Source organism: Leuresthes tenuis, unplaced genomic scaffold, assembly GCF_036924035.1.
Source record: "Leuresthes tenuis unplaced genomic scaffold, fLeuTen1.0.hap1 SCAF_15, whole genome shotgun sequence".
NCBI lineage: Eukaryota > Metazoa > Chordata > Actinopteri > Atheriniformes > Atherinopsidae > Leuresthes > Leuresthes tenuis.
Genome location: NW_027325369.1, coordinates 19173194 through 19181232, shown reverse-complemented (window position 1 = coordinate 19181232; position 8039 = coordinate 19173194).

The window sequence follows — 8039 nt, the reverse complement described above, 5'->3', positions numbered from 1 at the left end:
CCAGTTGGAGCATAATACACACAGACACGCATGCAAAGCGCGCACTCTCTCATTACCATATTTCACATCCACTTCACGCGCTATGCAATGTTCATTGGAAACTACAGCGTATTCATTGCTTACTTATGGATGGCGGGACATCTGAACCACCTCGCAAAAGGAATGAACATTAAATTTCAGCACACAGCAGCACAAGTGCAATGGCAGAGGCATGTGTGCTTGTGTTTGGCTATACATGTGGTGTTTTTCAGTTTGCATGAGTGCTCGTGTGTGTTTGATAAGTGCTTTAAGCCTGAGGTTGTCTCTCCTATGAATCTTTGGCTATTCCTTAAAATAACAAATTGCATGTTGATGTCATAAAATGTGCCTCTATGCAGTTGCTTTCCCCCCAGTATTTTCTGAGCTACTTGATATTTATTTTGCCTCCAGAACTCGAAATTAAGATTGATCATGTTAAAAGAATACGTCATTTATTCTGCATTGCTTTCTTTGGAGCCACCTCACATCCAGCACTACTCTTCAAGTTGGTGAAGCTTGATTAAAAAGAAAAAAGCTGTTCTGATTCTAAGATTGACCTTGGGAGTGAATGTTAGTATGAATGGTGTTGACCCTATGATGGACTTCCGTTCAGGGTGTACCTCTCACCCAATGGCTGCTGCTATAGGCTACAACTCATCCTATGACTCCTCTGACTTCTGAAAACTACTTTATCTTCTGAACTGTTTCCCTTTAGTCCAGTTATCCTAAAAAAAAACAAAAAAACATCCATAATTAATAGGTTTCTTTTTTTCATACCTACACGACCTGCAACATTACCTCTGACATAAAGTATGGAACACAGCAGTATCTACTGTAGCTGTGGCACCATCTATGTTTGTCCTGCTGTCATTTTTGGTCCCATGGCTAACAGGTAAGCATCCTCAGTCATATTTTCTAATCAGCTCAGTTTACACGCCACCCCACAACAACAAATAGCTTTCATTTAGATTGATTAAAACTATATGTCAGATTGATGCTTGTGAGTTTGCAGCACCAGATATAGTGACTTATCTCACAGAAAGAGAATGTGAAAATATTTCTTTAACATACATAAAGCATGTCAGCCTTCAGCATGTTTTCTTCCCTGTTCCTTTCTGTACCGTTATTCCCATTTTGCAGGTCATGTCAGTTTAAACAGTATCCTGAAATATTTTCACCATGACTTGTATGCACATGGGATACGAACCAGAGTTGAGAAGTCATACAGCTTATTCCCTTTTTTGGACAAAAATAATTTTCAAAGTCTCAAATCATCAACATCCAAAATAGTTTCAAGTCAAGATGATGAAAAAGATTTAACCTAAACTTACAGAGTGAAAGCTTAGGGGCATATGCTCTTCTGGGAATTAAAATGAGCAATTTGTCAAATTTCATTCAAAGCAGTGAAGTGTTTATAAGTGTAGATAAATTTCAGTCTGTTTCCTCTGGCTTTGACTGACTGAAATAGTAAAGTGCAGAGGAGTGAACCTGCTCCATATGATTCCGACAGCTGTGTAAAAGTATAAGGGAGTTTTAAAGGTGATAAAAAAAAAAGAAGGCAAGGCAATGAATATCATCTTGTAGATAAGACAGCCACCCCACTTTCCACAGGCTACATTCATTTTTATTGCATCTGGCAGAGAATTAAAGCACGTGTATTTAAAAAAAAAAAAAGAAAAGAAGAAAAAAGGACGACTGAGAATGAAACCAGCGGCAAAGAGTGTATTCAGCCTGACTTCTTTTTCCCCTCGACACTGATATTAGACTCAGATTCTCACATGAGGTCTTCTGATGATGATGATGAACCATAAAAAATGATATAGCTCAATAAAAGTACAAAAAGGCGCTAGTTCATAAAGAGGACCTGGGGGCCATGTTAGGTTTGGTCCATGCCAGTGCATTTCTCCCTCTGCTGACTTTTAGAGATGATTACCTTGGATATTTATGGATGAAACATTTTTTGATTTGAGGGAGTTAGTATGTCATGATGCTTGCACATGCTGGTTGCTGATTGGCTGACACAGTGGCAATCTTTTCGCCTTCAAAGAAGTTACTCGATTTATAATCTGGTACAATTGGTTTAATGTAACAACTGTCATTACTGTCATCATAAAGCACAACATTTTAGACGTTGCTGGTAACAGAATATTGAATTATTGAGCGATATTGACACTGATTGAAAAGACAAACAACACAATTCTTGGAGGTTTCTATTTTGGATTCAAAGTTCAAAAGACACACATGCCTCTATACATCAAAAATGATACAGTGCCAATATATTGAGCTTTGATTATGGTCACATGTTTCTGTTTGCAGCCAAAGAAGTGCATAAACATATCAATCTTCTACCCCTTCTCTCCTCATTGATTCTTTTTATCCTCTCCTCTCCATAAAAAGAGTGTAGACTGGAGAAAGCAAGCAATAGTGAGCACTGCCCACCCCCCCCCTCTTCAAGCACTGTGATGTGACTTGAGTCGTGTGATCTCTATGAGAGAAAACCCTGATGCATACAGGAAATAATCAGGGCAACACAGGCAGGGTTCAGAGGAATGCAAATATTTTCAGAGTGCTTCAAAAACAATACCACACACATTCACACACACACATTCACACACACACAAATACAGGCCACCTCCGCCCCGCTCACCACCCTAACACACACACGCAACATAATTCACACTTTCAACCACAATACATACCCACACATACCTCACACAACTGAGAGGCAAAAAAAAAGAGCCCCCTGACAAAACTCTACCCAAGTGCATTTGCATAAAACATTAAGCTTAACAAAATGATTACACCTGACAAGTTGAGCTGGAGGAAGAACATCGCCAGTGGCACCCGGTTACTTGCAGATCCTGCAATCATTCTCTCGTCAAGCAACTGTTTCACGGCCTCCTTTGTAGGCACTGTCATGCCGCTGCATCGTGATTAATCCTTCTCTTTTGTTTTTCTTTTCTCCCTTCCACCCCTCTCAGTCCCTCCCACAAATCCAATAAGTTGCCCTTAAATCAGGTTACCCTGCACCTTGCAGATAGGAGCATTGTGATGGATATACCAAAACGCATGCCAGGCAGCACGTTTTTGTGTGGAAGCACTGTGAAATTGTACTGCTATGATTGTGCATTATGGCGCTAAGTGTTTTTCGTGTAATGCAATTAAATGTGCGTGTAAGCCACCCCCACATTCCCCAAACTATTGTGTGCTCTATTTAATAATTTTATTCACACTCTTTTGTGACATTGCCATTTAACCTGAGGTAAAACTGAATAAGCTAGAGGAGTATTAAAAGAATAACTTTAGAGTGTTTGCCATAGAGAACACAAGCTGGATCATTTTGGGAAAAAAAAAGATGACAATCAAAACATTAATATCCTCCTCACTCATATAAGCCCGCTGAAAATTCTTAGCTCTGAATACTTTGCTGAAGGATAGCTCACAGATAAAGAAAGAGAGAGATTATTGCCTCCTTTCATTTCTGCCCCCCTGGCAGCAGTAGGTATGGTAATATGGTTTTTGAATATTTGCAAGCATAAACTTAAGAAATGAGTGCTGATAAGGAGTGACAGCAACAGAGGCAGAAGAGATCTTCAGCATGACAGGCGATGTCAAAAACCCCGGTGACGCTGTCACTGTGACAAACTTTTCAAAAGAACAATGCACGCACACACACACAGATACACACACACACGCCATCACTGAAGTGAGATGCTGCAAGGCTCTCTGACAGTGTTGTCCCAGCAGTTAAAAAATGGAAACATCACCTAATTATGCACGCCATATTTTTCTCTGAATACTTAAGCCAACAAACTTTCAATGTATGTCAATAGACTTTGCTGTGCACCAAAGTACCACAGGCAGATAGGTGAAAGCAATGATTTATGTTGTATGATCATTTAGAAGGATAACTTGATTATAACATTTAAACCAAATTCAAAAGTATTTGAATTCTAACCTCAACTTGCACTGCTCGTGTATTAAACCTGGTGTTAACCTAAACACAAGCAGGTGCTTGTCTGATGTGGAGGTTCTTTTATTGACTTTTGCTTGTCTTTTAATCTTAGCTGTACTTTTATTGGTAACGTCACAGACCCCTCTACGTCTGTGAGAAGTCGTGAGGATCATTACTTTCAAAAAGAACCAGCTGGCCCATTGTTTAGGCTCTGCCAGCTGTGTCTATTTTCATAACCCATTTTCCTTTTGTTCCAGTACACCGCTTATAAAAGTACAGAGACAGGAAGACAGAGTTGTATTTCACCATTTTCATGAACTCTTACCCTTATGACGACCTAATGCTCAATGCTTCACTGTTAGTGTGTGTGCTCGCAAGCATGTGTAAGTCTAAGTCTTTACATACAGATTGTGTCAATGTGTACGTCTGGGTGACCGCGAGGAGGAAGGCGAGGTCTGTAATCACCTAATCCAAACATACACTCGGGGAATCTCATTACTGGACCTAACAGTTCCACAACCTTATCTGGTTTCAATCAGCCAACTCTCATTTGGAGAAAAGCGCAGAAACTTGATTCCTTTTGTCTTGAAGTCTCTGCTATCACTGGTCTCCTGTTTGTCTTGTCTATCATCGTCTTCTACAGCTAACACCGTTTTCAATTCTCTATCTGACGTGAGAGGAGTGATTTAAGTTGCAGTAAAAAGCTGCTTCTAGTCATCTGGCTTGCAAGTAGTGGTGTGTGACATCAGCAGATTTGTATGTGCAGAATGGACGGCTGCCACAGGGAACTCCCGCTCACCCCACACCCTTCCATGCTAACCCCAGTTTTTTTTCCCCAGCATCCCCCCATCCACATGCAAACGGACATTAAAACGAAACCTGACCCTGGCCCTGGAATCTGTAAGGTGCTGTTTTTTTTCCCCTTCATTTCTTTTCTTCCTAAACAGGGAATCCTGCAGTTTGAGTGGGTGGGTGTGTGTGTGTGTGTTAAGTGTGTGAGTGCAGTGTTGGGTTAGACAAAAGCGAGGTCAGAGAAAGGTGAGCGTGAAGCGACGTCAGCGAATGCAAGTGAACTGTCGTAGGAATCCCTAGATTAAAAAACTCCAGAAGGTTGAGAGTCGGAGATAATCACAGGATCTGGAATTCACAATAACAAACTTGCCATATATCTACCTGTCTCCGGCCTTCCTCCCTGAGACGGCCACAGGGTCAAACAAATGGCTGCATTCCATCAACAGCTCTTTTTTTTTTTTTTACTCCGGCTGTGCTCCCAATGAAGTGTCTGGAAGGATCAAATATGGCATCTATAGCTAAACTTTTAACTCTGCTCTGTGTCTTTTTCTTCTTGCACTTGTATTAATTCTTGTGCTTTTGAGCAGGGAGAGTTGAACTAATGGCACAGCAGGATCTTATCATGCAGTGCCTCTTTTTTTAAAAGGCAACCTAAACTGGGACTGGAGGACTGGATCTTGCACTTACAGTTTGTATGTTCTAATCAGTGTGAGATTTTTAACTAAAACCTCACCCTGCCCCTGCAGCATCACAACTTGTGACTGTGTGTAGGAGCTGAGGTTAGAGGTCTAGAGGAGTTTTGCGGCTGGGGTTAAAGCGCTTCCTCTGAGACTTAAATGGGAGCAATGGGCTCAGCGGCTGTAGTGATTTCTGGGTTGAATTAACAGTTGAGCAGCGGAGCTGTGACTTGTGTCTGGAGGGGGCAGTTGGGGTAGAGCGGAGGGTCTGATCTGCAGGTATGATTTACATAGCTGTGAGAGAGTCCAGGATCTAACTCTGCCCAGACCCTGCCCCTGGGGAACTGTGCTGAGGGAGTTGCTGCATTGTGATACTTGTGTGATTTATGTTCCCCTCGTACTCTTCTTTCCATTGCCTGACAACTTTATTATTTATTTCTGCTTGTTGTGATTATTTGCCTTATTGTGGTTACAAATGCTGCATATTGCGTAACTGTTCTGTAAACCTTGGTTTGCAGCCCTGAGTCTTGACTGTGTGCCTCTCTTTTCTTCAGATGTGCTCTCTGTAGAGGTCAGTCTTTGTTGTTGCCCGTGTACCCATCTCAACACTGAGGATAATTTGTCCCTTTGCTTCCCACTCTGGTTGCTCCATTCTCAGTGAGGGAAATTACCTTACAAAGAGGGCAAGGGTTGCCGATTGAAAATAAGTTATTTCGTCAGTGAAATGTGTTGTAAATAGCCTGAGGTTAGGATGAAATAATGATATACAGCTTTATCCAGAGGGAAACTACATCATGAGACACAATCAAACCCTTGCAGTAAACTTTCTGAAATGCTTTCAGAGGATGTATTTCATCATGTTAGATTACAACCGTGGATTTTACCATCACTGGACTGTTGTATCATATTCGTATCCTGCATATCTTGGGCATTGTCCACCAATATACCTTGAGCATGGCACATGGGGTTTAGGACTGGAGGGCATATCTAAATCCAGCAGTTGATCAATGTTGCAGTAGAAGAAAACAGAAACCCTGTGAAGACATCATTGTCTGCACACGCACAGCAGACTGTTTAATTCCTCCCTCACTGCTGCATTCAAATTATTTGCTTTCACAGTCAAAAATCGAAAGGTTGTAAAAATTGACTTCCTTTACAGACACAGAGAAATAAATTTCAAAGGTATTGACAGCAGCCGAACAGAAAAGCTATTGCCCAGCATTTAATTATTGAAGACATTGATCAACAAAGTGATTTGTTTGCAGTGGTTTGGTTAAAAGGCCTAATTGAGTCACGGTAATCTGTAAAAGGCTCTTATTTTTTCATTTGGCTTGGATTAGATTGCATGATAACCTTCAGTCAAAAAGCATGAACTCTGCTTGGCTTGGATATACTTAAGTCTTTTGAAAGCAAAATATAATTTCGGTACATTTACCAAAAAGGATGTTAGAATGAAATGTTTTTTATATTTTTATTGTGAGAAAAAAAATTAGATTATGTTTATGAATTGTGATAGAAATTAGTTACAATCTCAATGCAAGCATATTGTTGTCCCTTTTGCATGTCACCTTCTTATTAAGTTCAAATGTTTGACTCCATTTGTACAGCAGAAGGAGACCTCAAAGTCTTCAGCTATTGAGCTGCACTTCTCCACCTCCACCTTTGATAATTTGCTCGTTCCATTCTCTCATCAATAAGCAGGGAGCCTGATCTATCAGACACTTATGCTGCACTGTTTCGACTCACACTGACTTGCCCTTGGTCCCTTTGTGCACCTGGGGATCATGAAAAAGCATGTGAAAAACACAATCTGCGCTTATCACCTATTTTTTAGGTGTTGTTTCTTGAGGTGTGACACAAAGTCCTGAACTTTTAACCAGGATTTTACTGGTTGAAACTGTAAAAATGACTTGCAGAATGTGTATCTCCCATTATCCAATAAAGCTGTTAATGAATTGCAAAAGCTGCAGAGAACATTAGCAGCTGTGTCCTTCCCCATTTGTAAAAGGATAATCATTTTCTGCAAACACTGTGGTGAAATGGTGTTCGGCAAGCTGCACCATCGTCCTCCTCTCTATCCATCTATCTCGCTCCGCAGGCTCACACTTGCAGCACAGAGATTTCAGGGGGATAAAGGAGGCGCAGGCATGCCGCAGGATGTTTTCATCAGAAAATATGTCTCAACTCTACAACCAGTAAGTGGCCTAATCGTCTAACTTTTTGAGGATTAAAAGTGTTCCAAAACAAAGACTGGAGCTCCTGGTTGTTTTCCACAGTACAAATCTGGAAGGAAGATTTAGACGGAACAACTGGAAGGAAGATTCAGGCAGAACGACTGGAAGAAATCATGAGATAAAGAGTGAAGGGACTTTTAAAATAGGGAGAAAACTTAAGGAGATAGAGATGTGAGGAGAGGGGTGCCAGACAAAGATACCACAGGGAAAAAAAGGGGGTGGGGGGCTATTTTTCTGGACAGATAGATGAGATGGAACGGTACCATGTGTCACAATGAAGGCAGCTGCACTTTTGGTTGTGCACGCACATGCATGAGCACAGACATCTTTTCATGCACAACTCCAATGCACACACATGTACAC